The sequence below is a fragment of the Myotis nattereri genome (assembly GCF_964212035.1).
Source record: "Myotis nattereri genome assembly, chromosome: 6".
NCBI lineage: Eukaryota > Metazoa > Chordata > Mammalia > Chiroptera > Vespertilionidae > Myotis > Myotis nattereri.
Window position 1 is genome coordinate 68722906 of NC_138081.1, and position 12910 is coordinate 68735815.

General features: G+C 39.0%; 1 long non-coding RNA gene across 3 annotated transcripts in view; it reads left to right on the top strand.

Annotated features, from left to right (window-relative positions):
• The window catches only part of LOC308520812, a 221685-nt gene that overhangs the window by 192874 nt on the left and 15901 nt on the right, over nt 1–12910 (top strand). For 2 of the 3 annotated variants that reach the window (XR_013996116.1, XR_013996117.1), the window contains 2 exons: nt 11562–11685; nt 12303–12448. This is a non-coding gene — a long non-coding RNA (uncharacterized lncRNA). Of the gene's footprint in view, nt 1–11561; nt 11686–12302; nt 12690–12910 lie in introns of those variants that run through there. The other variant, XR_013996118.1, reaches the window with a different exon arrangement.

Sequence of the window (12910 nt, forward strand, 5' to 3'; positions counted from 1 at the left end):
ATTACAGCGAAAAAGACCCGTCTTCAATCATGGCAGCACACTCTCTATTAATAGGAACTACAGACTGTGAATTCCTATTGATGAAAATGACATACACGTGGCTCAGAAAACATAAGTAGCTGTTGAATCTTCCACAAAAGGACCTCATTGTGGCTGAGTGACCTTTAATCCATCACACCACGAAAACCTGCTCCATCTTGTTCCATCACCTCACCAAGCCCAAACGAGCTGCAAGTGGAACGCAGCATGTCTATTCTCCAGACAGCTCTGGAGATTCACTTAAATTACAATTGATTTTTCTTTTTACCATTACCTGAAAGCTCCATCTGTTATTTATCCATAAAAGATACAGATTTTTGTGCATTTCATGCATTTCATAGACATTGGTGGCACCGGGCATTTTCCTGTTTGTGCCAGTCTTCAGCATTTTTTCTCTCACTACAGTTCCTTGGCAGCTAGCTCCTTCTTCTAATAACACAGGTGAGGCACACAATATTGATCTGATTGCAGCATAGAATCCTCCTGAAATACCGAAAACTGATGACCTCATATTGCACTGTACAGTAAAATTTAGGATAGCCTTAGCAAAAAGAGTGAGTCAAGTATTTTATAAGAGAAGAAACTATAAAAGAGAGTGCTCTTCACATTTTTCTCTTGCTATTATCCAGTCAGGCCATATTTTATTGGTGTTCATTACCAAGGTAGAGAGTGATAAGTGTGGAAACCATGGAAACATATTATGGTCAAATTGATGTTGCTTCGAAACCCATGCTATGAAACATTGCCCATTATCCATTAAGGTGCCTCCTGGATTTTTGTCAGGAGGGACTTTTACATGCTCATTCTAAGTTCAAGTTCAGCCTCAAACTCACTGGGAGAGTGAGTGTGCTTTCTGGAGTAAACGGTAGTGCAAGTCTTTTTTTTTTTCAGAACAAACGAAAAGATTCACAAATTGCACAGCAACATCACCCCAGTTTTACTCTATTTAATGTCTTGAGTTACAAGAAATATTTAAATATCCCTAAATGTTTAAGACATTTACAGCATGCTCACACTCTCTCTCTCTTAAGCCCAATTATGTGACTCCACTGTTTAAATCTTCAAATAAGAATCCACGTTGTCAATATCATTATATTCATGAAAATGTTACATTTCAATATTCTACATCTAAAAATAAATGAAATTGTATAAGTTCCCCAAACCTATGAACACATAAAGCCACATCCTACCTCAGAGTGTCACCCAAACAGGCTAGATCAAATGTTTTGCCTTTTATGCATGGTCCTGAAAGTTAAATTTATTTCTTAACTTAATATACAAAGTTAAAATATAGCACTAAATAAACACAAAACTTTAGGTAATTTACATGTAAATGATAGTTTTGAAATTTTTGATTACCATTTTTTTTCAGGATCAGAGATGCAAAATTTCTGCAATGTAAGTGAGTAACAGTAGGAACTTGCAAAGACATTATCAAATGTTTATTGGATGAGTACAAGGTACTTTTATCCAGGTGAAGCCTTCTCAGTGGGATGTATAGCAAAACTAGAACTGAAGAATTGGTTAGCGCACAAGTCCCATTAAATATTTCCACTCCTATCTCATCATCCCATCTTGTGAGATGTTGCAATCTTCTGTGATTACAGCAAATCAATAATCAGGAGAATGATTCTTCTGGGGATAGGAACCCTACTATGTAGCTGAAGCTTAAATTACTAATTTAAATCATGCTTGTATAAGCATAGTGGAAATGCAATAAACTTTTTTTATTTTTTTGTATTTTAATAATGTTTCTTTTAAAAATAGTTATAGAAGGATTACATGTTCATGCAGATAACTTAAAACATAGAAAAATCACAGAGAATAAATAATAGTTATCTATAATCTGGCACTAATATAAAATCAATTATATTTGCTTATTGTGTACTATGTTTTTCATTTGCTTATATATTATTTTTTCGAAAATAACATCATACTCTTACATCCTGCATTTAATTACTTGGCTCTATTTTGTAAATATTTTTCTTTTCAGTAAGTATTTTCCCTAACATTTTTAAAAAGGCGAAAGATTTATGCGATCTGAAGAGAAACCAGAGTATTCCCCTAACATTTTTAATGACTAACTAGAACTCTATAGTAAATATATAACAGAAATTAATAATTCCCTACTTAAACAACTTTTAGATTCCTTTAAATTGCCCCTTTCATAAATTAGGCTGATTGGTTATATATAACTTTGACTTCATCTTTAATTATTTACTTAGTATAGATCCCCCAAACTACTAGGTCAAATGTATGAACATTTTAAGAACCTAGTAAACCTATTTTTATTTTTTTTTAAATTAAATCTTTATTGTTCAGATTATTACATTTGTTCCTCTTTTTCCCCCCATAACTCCCTTCCACCCAGTTCCCACCCCACCCTCCGCCCTCACTCCCCACCCACTGTCCTCATCCATAGGTATACGATTTTTGTCCAGTCTCTTCCCGCATCTCCCACACCCCTTTCCTCCCCAAGAATAGACAGTCCGTTCCCTTTCTATGCCCCTGATTCTATTATAATCACCAGTTCATTCTGTTCATCAGATTATTCACTTGATTTTCAGATTCACTTGTTGATAGATGTGTATTTGTTGTTCATAATTTGTATCTTTACCTTTTTCTTCTTCTTCCTCTTCTTAAAGGATACCTTTCAGCATTTCATATAATACTGGTTTGGTGGTGATGAACTCCTTTAGCTTTTCCTTATCTGTGAAGCTCTTTATCTGACCTTCAATTATGAATGATAGCTTTGCTGGATAAAGTAATCTTGGTTGTAGGTTCTTGGTATTCATCACTTTGAATATCTCTTGCCACTCCCTTCTGACCTACAAAGTTTCTGTTGAGAAATCAGCTGACAGTCGAATGGGTACTCCCTTGTAGGTAACTGACTTTCTTTCTCTTGCTGCTTTTAAGATTCTCTCTTTGTCTTTTGCTCTTGGCATTTTAATTATGATGTGTCTTGGTGTGGTCCTCTTTGGATTCCTTTTGTTTGGGGTTCTCTGTGCTTCCTGGACTTGTAAGTCTATTTCTTTCACCAGGTAGGGGAAGTTTTCTGTCATTATTTCTTCAAATAGGTTTTCAATATCTTGCTCTCTCTCTTCTTCTGGCACCTCTATAATTTGGATGTTGGTACGCTTGAAGCTGTCCCAGAGGCTCCTTACACTATCTTCGTATTTTTGGATTCTTTTTTCATTTTTCCTTTCCAGTTGGGTGTTTTTTGCTTCTTCGTATTTCAAATCTTTGACTTGATTCTTGCGATCCTCTGGTCTGCTGTTGGGAAACTGTATAATATCCTTTATTTCAGTCAGTGTATGCTTAATTTCTAGTTGGTCCTTTTTCATAACCTCAAGGGTCTCACTAGATTTCCTGAGGGTCTCATCAAGTTTATTGGCGGTTTCTAGAAAATTCTTGGAAAACCTTAAAAGTGTGGTTTAATTCTATATCCAGTAGTTTGCTTTTCTCCATTTCTGTCATTTGTGCCCTGTTTCTTTGTCTCGATAGAGTGGCTTTCTATGCTAAGTGTCTTATAGGGCCCAGTGGCTCAGCCTCCCCAATTACCTGAGGTAGACACTCTTGGTGCACCGCCTTGTGGGCTTTGTGCACAGTCTTGTTGTAGTTAAGCCTTGCTTGTTGTGGGTAACACTGGGAGGATTTGACCCCCAGGCCAATTGGCTGTGAGAATCAGCTGTATCTATGGTAGGAGAACTTCTGTGCTGAAGACACCCTTATGGGGCAAGACTTGCTTCAGTGGGGCTTTTGTGCTCACTGAGTCTGCCCCTGAGTGTGTCCCTTATGTATCTGAGTTGTAATTGGATGGTCCCACTCTGACCACTGGGTACACTGGCTCTTGGATCTAAGGAGGTGCTAATCTAGCCTCTGCCTGAGGCTACCCAGCAGAAGCCAGCTGTAAAGCAATGCAAGTTGCCTGGGGCCTTGGGGCAGCTGCAGTTTGTTAAGTAATTTTCAGATTACAAAGGGCCGGACCTTTCATATGCAAAAGCCTCCATGCATGGCTTGGGCCGGGTGGGGCCCCAGGGGATCAACAGGGCGTGCGGAGCAAGCAGTATGGCTGCTCTCAGTCCTGCCCTCAGAGGCCCCGGCAATCGGCAACACTGCAAGTGCCTCCGAGAGAAAGCTGCCCTTGAGTTTGGACCGATGCCAGACAGTCCCATTTCTCCCGTATGAGTCTGGGTCCCCAGAGACTCGCCCAGAACTGGAGCTCAGAGCCTGAGACTCCCTCCCGATTGAAAAAGACAATCGTGTCCTCAGCCACCAGCCCTCTCTGCATGCACCTCTGCACCTTTGTATTTTACTTCCGCACCGCAGCTCCTCTGAGTCTCAGTCTGCTTTTCTCTTTCCTTCTAGTTGTAGAATTTCCACTCAGCCAGCCTTCCTGTGGTTTTGGATGATGCCTGTTCCATCTTTTAGTTGTATTTTTGAAGTGGTTGTGCGAGGCAGCAATCTCTGGTGTTTACCTATGCCGCCATCTTGTTTTCTCCCGGGAAATCTATATTTAAGTGCCCTTTAAGTGTTAATTTCTATTCACTTACTCCTCAGCAACAAATGAAAGTGTTCAATGCCCAACAAACTAGCCACCCTAGGAGTCATGAATCTTTTTGTCTTTGTCAATCTCACTATGTTTTCAGTTTGCATTCCTTTATTATTAATGATCTTTAACATGTTTGCATAAGTTTGACTTTTAAAAAAAATCACCTATATGAATGCCTGTTCATGCCTTTTACTTTTAAAAATATGTAGATATTTATCTTTCTTTTCCTTATAGATTTGCAGTAGGTTTCCATTTGTTCAACATTGTCTGACACATATGTCCAATTTAATGCTGTTAATATTCTACTCTTGAGGTATAGAAATCTTCATGTTAGCTCATCAAATCTCATTTGTTTTTCTTTGCAATTTATGTCTTCAGTTTTATTCTTCTAAGGGTGTCCTGAACCTAAGATATTTGTTCATATTTTCTGACAGTACTTTTAGTTTTGTTTGCACTTAGTTTTAAATCCATTTTAAATTTATTTAGGTATATAATAAAAGAGTGCTTTCTATCATATTTTTGCATAATAGTGCACATAGAAAATATTTATTTTTATGTCACTCTGGGGTAAACATGAAGTTGCTCTCCCAGAGTTTATCAACTGCCCTAGTCACTGAAGGGATCACATTCCAGCTCATCTGTAACCCACTGCCAACATGCCATTGGCACTTGTCTTCTCGCCTTTTAAAAATAATTAAATCCTCCAAGTTAATGAATAATTCATCATTTCCCCTACTCATTTGAAATGTCATCTTAAATGCATACTAAAAAGTTTTATATATGGGCCTTTTTCTGGTGTTTGTATTGTTTTATATGTGCCTATCATGACACCGATACCATACTGTTTCACATTCTGAAGCTTTGGAATATGTTCAAATCTTTGGCAATGCAAATCATACTGATCACTTCGTCTGATTTTTTTTTTTTTTTACTCCATGCACACAGTGGTGGGTTTTTCCGTTTTTGTGTGTGTAGACAGTGTAACTGAATCATGGTCAATGCTGAATTTTAAATTTTGATCATTTGAATGTTGGTAGAAAGATTCTTTCTGATGAATGTAGGTTTCCTAAGCAATCCTTAATTTACTTTGTCACTAGGCTCACCTTTAAAAGGTGTGTGTGGGGGGAATACCATTGTAGACTTAAGTCTGAGAAACTGGGAAGAAATTCGAGGTGAAGCAAAATAGTAAAGAATGTTGAGAGAAAATAACCATGTCATTTTAATGTTTATAATAAACTAGGAGGGAAATACAGAGAATAAATAACACAATCCACAGATTGAAGTTTTTACAAAGTAAAGTCAGCTCAAAAGGAACGGTCTAGTAATACAATCTTGGAAGATATTGATAATGAGGCAATTTAAGAGTGTCTACTTTTAGAAGGAATTTGATCTGAGAAAAGAAAGACTCAGTGCATAAAGAAAAAACAATGTTTATTAAACTCATAAGGGGCAGTGTTTCTAAAACGACAAAAGCGTGGCTCTATTTTATTAATCTTTGTAACTCCAGAACCTACTATAGTTCTGGAGTCACCATCTTTCTTTCATTGATTCTACAGTTTGGAGAAATTTTATTCCAGGTTCTTAAAATAACTTGTTGATGTAATCCAAGTATCACTGTTGATAATATGTGATGAGACATGAAGAATGAGTGAGGGGTCAAAAGATGCAAAAATATTATGGCAAAGATATTTAGTTGCCTATTCCAATGGCTAGTCTTTTTTCTTCTTTAGTAGCATGACTCCTATTTCATTTGGGGCCTACTGCATCCAATTCAAAACATGCATTTCCAAGTCTCTCTTATGGTTCATTATGGCTATGTTATTATATTTTCTGGTCATTGAAATAAAAGAGCGGGTGTTAATGTAACTTTTAGGTTGACTGAGATCAATGACCTGGAAAGAGTGACCCTTTGGTCTCTTTGCTGTTCTGACTACATATGAAACCATTTGAGACCATGCCATAGTCTGCAGGAGGAAAGTTATATGCTGATAAAAGTGAAAAATAAAGATTAAAACCTCGCTTCTTGATGGTTCCTGGTGCCATCATGCCCAACTCTGAACTGTTTACCTCCAGACTTCTTTTATTTCAGAGAAAAAAAAACCCCACACACCTTTTATTTGATTAAGATTATGTTATTTTGGAGTATGTTATAGAGCTGAACTTAATTCTAACTGATAAAATTTCCAGAGACCACAAATGGATTTTAGAGACTAGAAATAAGTGAGCATAAATCCTAGGAAAAACCCGTAAAAAAAACATTTAAATCACCTAGAAAATAGTTAGGGAATGAAATGGTGATTTTTAGGAGACAAGACACATTCAATAAGAACAACTATTGCTAAATCACCTTAATATTTTAAGAACTTATTATCAGATAAGTAGTTTTCATTTAAGAACAACCATCTTCAGAAGACATACTATTTTCCAGATGCTATTTTAAATACTTTATGTGTATTATCTCATAATCATCACAACAGGTACTATTAAAATCCCTACATAGTACAAAGGCTTAAATAACTGATCCAATAGAACAGTTATTATCTTAACTAGTTCTACCCACTGCCTTTTAGAGGAAAGGCATGGACAACAACTGTATATTAATTTTTACTGCCACTGGATACAAACTCATAATGGAGAAATTATAGATGGCTTTTAGATAAATTCAAGATATTCGCCCAGCCAGTGTAACTCAGTGGTTGCATTGACCTATGACCCAGGAGGTCATGATTCAATTCCAGGTCAGGGCACATGTCAGCGTCAGGCTCTATCCCCAGTAGGGGGCATGGAAGAGGCAGCCAATCAATGATTCTCTCTCATCATTGATGTTTCTATTTTTCTTTCTTCTCCCTTCCTCTCTGAAATCAATATATATCTATATATATCTATATATCTATATATCTATATATATATATATATATATATATATATATATATATATATATTTTTTTTTTTTTAAAGATACTCAACCAGTGGCAACTTGGAAGGAAGTGTTCTGGTGCTAATCAAAGTATCTTAGTCCACTCGTCTTTAATAATTTTATTAATGGCTATAAACATAGAAGATATATTTACCAAATGTGCAAGAACCAAAATAAGTTGAGGCTGGAAAAGAGAAGAATCATGAAAACATGGGAGGTCTCATAAAATTCTTATCCTGTAATTTGAGAACTTTAGAGGCCTCCAGGGATGGTGGACGTGCAAAGGAGACCTATAGAGACAATCCTATATAATAAAGAGGCAATATGCAAATTGACCATCACTCTAACACACAAGATGGCTGCCACAAGATGGCCAGCAGGGGAGGTCAATTGGGAGGGACAAGGCCTGCAGGGCAGGGCAGTTGGGGGTGACCAGGCCGGCAGGGGAGGGCAGTTAGCACTGACCAAGCAAGCAGGGGAGCAGTTAGGTGTCGATCAGGCTGGCAGGGGAGTGGTTAGGGGGGTGATCAGGCTGGCAGGAAGAAGCAGTTAAGGACAATCAGGCAGGCAGGCAGATGAGTGGTTGGGAGCCAGCAGTCCTGGATTGTGAGAGGGAAGTCAGACGTTACTCAAGGGGTCCCAGATTGGAGAGGGTGCAGGCTGGGATGAGGGCCCCCCCCCCCCGTGCACAAATTTCATGCACTGGGCCTCTAGTATTGTAATATTTTACAGTATTGTAAGAAATTACATATTCATTTACCCTTTGACCCAGAAATTCCACTTCTCTGACATTAATGTGAACATAAACTGGTGAAAATAAAAACAAAACACAGAACATGAATTTACTATGTTACCCATTGTGCAGTGGTTTCATGTAATTTAGTTTTTAACAAATAAAATTGTAAGGGAAAAGTAGATTAAAAGAGACTTAACTAATTGTAATTGTAGGCCCTTATTTGCATCCTGATGTTAAACAAGCAGGGAGAAAGAGAGGGATAAAGAAAGAGAGAGAGAGAGGTATGTTGGAAAAATGTGAGCACTGCCTGTACAGTTTAAGATATTTAGGAATTATCTTTAATGTGGAAGAGAATAAAATTGGTATTGTGGTAGTTACAAAGTCAGAGTCCTTATATGTTATGGGTGATTTTGTAAGGCATCTGGGATTTGCTTCAAAACATATCCAGGGAGGAGGGACACTGGGTGAGGATAAAGATGAAATAAGATTGATCATAAGTTGATAATTGCAGCTGGCTATTGACTACAGGGGCATTCATTATTCTATTACATCGACTCTTGCCTTGAAATTTCTCATAAGAAAAAGTAAGAGTTAAACCCTACCTCCCAATTTAAACTAAAAAAAAAAAAAAGTATTTCCCCTTGAAATGTACAGATGCAAATCTTTAAAAAAAGAAACTCGCTAAGAGAAAAACCCAAGAGAAATTCTTAGGAAAAGGCTAATTGAGTTTAAGCACAGGTCATGCATTTGATTTGCAGCAGAATGAAGGAGCAAATTCGGGACTCTGGAAACTTACTCCAGCGCTCTTTCTATTCTATGTCTGACTTTTAGACAAAGGCTCTGATGTCAAAGGAGGCACCTTGTTTTCTGGGTTGCTAGAGGGGAACCAATTAACCAAAGTTAAACAAAGGAATATATTTTGACTGAAAATAACAAAAACTTTTCCTACAACCGAGGCTATCCTCAGTGCCATGGGATTTGTCTAGGTTTTAGACAGCCCAGGACCAGAGGGCCCCCCGAGAGGCATGTTGGGAAGGGAGTTCCTGTATGAGCATGGAGGCTGCCGGAGGTGACTGGAAGCTCCCCTCCTGCTGGATGATGCCATACGTCTACACTGTGGTGGTCCTACTATGTGTTCACACAAAACTCAGAACACCTGCAGGAGGGCTGGCAGGCACCATGGGCACCATTTGATTTTCAGATATAAACTGGTACTGTTCTTCACAAACTGGAAACATAAAGACTGAAGTTATTAGTGTTAAGTAATTGCAGTTTTAGTAGTTTGGGTTTTAATTCATAGATTGAATTCCTAGAAAGTGTAAGGTGCTTAGACATAGATTCTAGAAGGTAAAGGGTGCCCAGGTCCTGGTCCACGTGCCCAGTGTCCAGGTGTGCTTGGCACCTGCAAGCCATGCCCCCCCCCCTCTTCCTGAGCCCTTGGCACACTGTCTTTGAACTCCGTTCCTGCACAGAAACCTGCTCCTGACAAAGTTCTAATACCCACCTTGTACAGCCACGTATGAGCTTAAACACATCGCCATTCCCACCCTTTTTTCTTTAAACTTTATTTCTAATCAGGATAAAAAGATTTCTTCCTGCCCTGACTGGTTTGGCTCAGTGGATAGAGCGTTGGCCTGCAGACTGAAAAGTCCCAGGTTCGATTCCAGTCAAGGGCATGTACCTTAGTTGCGGGCACATCCCCAGTAGGAGGGTGTGCAGGTGGCAGCTGATCGATGTTTCTCTCATCGATGTTTCTAACTCTCTATTCCTCTCCCTTCCTCTTTGTAAAAAATCAATAAAATATATTTTAAAAAAAGATTTCTTCCTCTTAAAAAAAGAATTCCTAGTGTCAATCAATAAATGAGGTAAGGGTTGAGGGGGGTGTTCTGAAATGACACAGTATAACCAATCCAGGGGCTCTGCTGCCTCAGGCTGATGGTGACCCACCATCCAGGACCTCAGAATATAGTCTCTCTGTCTCCCTGTCTCTTTCCTCTCTGTTCTCTCTCTCTCTCTCTCTCTCTCTCTCTCTCTCTCTCTCTCCATGAATCTTAACTCCATTCTACATGGAATATTTCTATCTAATTCTAATAGCTCCCACATTTCAAGAGATGGATATAAATAGCAGTTGGATGTTACAAGAAAATTGAATTTCTCTGCAGTGAGAGATATAGGAAGGCCTTTTCCCAAACAAGCAGCAGACAAAATTGTAATAGTAAGTTGTGTTCGAAATAAAATGGTTCATAGATCAGAGGTGACGCGGCCTTTTTGAAAGCGTGAAATTGTTTCTTCTGTTGGGCAGAATGAGAATTTTTAAAAAGAACACAAATGATTTTTCTATTTATTATGTTATGATCTGCCTCAATTCACAATTCAGAAATAGCTACCTCTATCTATATCTGTAACTATAGCAATGAGATTCTCTGAAAGGCTACGTATTTAATATGTTTTCATGCTTGGTCCAGAGCAAGTCTGGTTCACCCCTGCAGATAAATCATCCCTGGGTGTAGAATTCTATACGGTTGGCTGTAAAGAGGCACCTGCTAGATTTCCAACATGATGGATGAAAGTGCTCTGCATCCATTAGTCAATTATTATGTCTCCTCTTTTATGCTTCAGGCCATATATCAACGTGCCCTTGACACTGTCTTCCCGCTCACTCTTCCATCTTTCTTAGTCATTTCAGCACTTGGCTCACAGTTTTGCTTCTGAGGTCACCTCTGCCAATATCCCTGATGCCCCAGTCAGGTTTGTGACCATTCTGGTGCCTTACCAGTTAGCACATAACGGCTTTTCTTGAAGTTTTTGTAACGATGTTTTATCTCTCTGTACACTGTAACTATAGGCAAGCTTATATTTCCCACACAGAGATGCTCATGGTGGCTGCAAGTAACGACGTTTTGCCAATATTTGCTACGACCCAATGTGTGGCGGGGACAGCTTGTATGTCGGATTCATCTTTTCCACTGTCTCCATCACCTTAATCCTCCCTAGGGTCTGGCATCTATCAAGGCTACCAGAGTAGAAGAAGACTTTTCAATTGTAAGCAGGCTGAGAAGGAGATGTACTTTTATTTTAGGGAAATTCTTGAGAAAACTGGCAGGCAGCTCATCTCAGTGCAAAATGTCTTCTCGCCCCTTGTTGTTGTCTGCTCCACAGGGAAGATCACTCCAAGAGACTGGCTGTCCTTGCTAATCTCCAAGCTTTCAAGGCCTCTGTCCAGGGTGGACCAAACATCTAGGAACGCACCCCAGGGGCAGAGGCAAGTGGAGGAGGCAGAGGCTGCTGTGTATTGACTTATTTATTTTGATCTGCAGGTGGTGACCAGAAGGACTGTAAATGGACTGCAGGAAAGGGTTTGCAGGGTGAGGAACAGGGGTGATCTCTGTCCAACAATAGGGCTCATGACCATAGAAGGAGCTGGACATGAGGTTAGAAGAGGTAAGAGAAGCTGTTTTCAAATTGTCATCATATTATGGACTTTGAATGTATTATCAGACGTTACTAAAGGTTCTCTAAGATTCCACAGAAGCATTGTTTTTTTTTTTAGCCAGTTAACAGTTAAATCTTTATGTCCTAAAGCAAGTGGTGAGTATTAGGATTACACTGATGAATAGCACATCTCAAGGTCTCGGTGAAGTACAACTTTGGGTGGAGAAGGACTGGGAAAGGAAAGGGAGATCTTTCCAGAAGAAGGTGCCAAAGCAGGGCCCTGGGCCAATCTATTGAAAGCCACTGGACTAAAATTAACGTCATGAGGGACCAATTTCTTAATTCATTGAGGAGTTTGTTTATAAGTTTTAGTCTCGCCCTTCCTTCTGCTTCTCCTTGCCCCTGCCCCTGAACTTGCCCCTGCCTCTAGTAACACAGCCTAGGCAAGCTGTTGAGACGGGACAGTGGAAAGCACAGGGTGAGGATGAAACTGAAACGTTTAAAACAACTCTCCAATTTTGCAAATTGGGCCGTTGGCAAATTATTTGTCAGTAAATTTGTGTTTCAGTAAATTGACCTGTTTCCCTAAAGCAGAGCTATCTCCTAACTGCCTCTCTCTTTTCCAGCACAGGCTCCTGTCTCATTCACACTCGATGAAAATAAGGAGGATGGCATCTGTGAAGACAGGCATACCCAGCGATGCACATGTGCACCCCACACGATGGCATGTGCACAGCTGTAAGCACACACGGTCATGGAGTGCCAGTCACAGGTGAAGAAGTCTCCTCAAAGGTCACCTCTTGCCCCATCCTACAATGTTGCCTTATATTAGGACACGTTGGGACAAAAACTCACCAGAACTCTCCTGTTTATTCTTTCTGACCATGGTGGGTCTTTTAGTTATTAAAGTTGAATAATCAAATTTAAGAATTATTTCTACCTGGATCCCCATGCACAGTTCCTCTCTAATTTTCTTGGCTGTGAATTTCTCCCAATAAATAGCTCCCAAGTCTCTATAAAAGCCTCAGTCTATTCAAAGGTCAAATGTCTTAAATGCCAGTGCATCTCACTGCACATACCTTGTTTATTTGGCTGCTAAACAATCTTATCTTTTGTTGCTTACATCAGAATATAAACCTGTTAGAAAGGTCCTTAAAGGAAATTTGAAAGAAAATGACAGTGGAATACAAGTTACAACAACAAATATTACTTGTTACCTATAAAACTGGCAAAG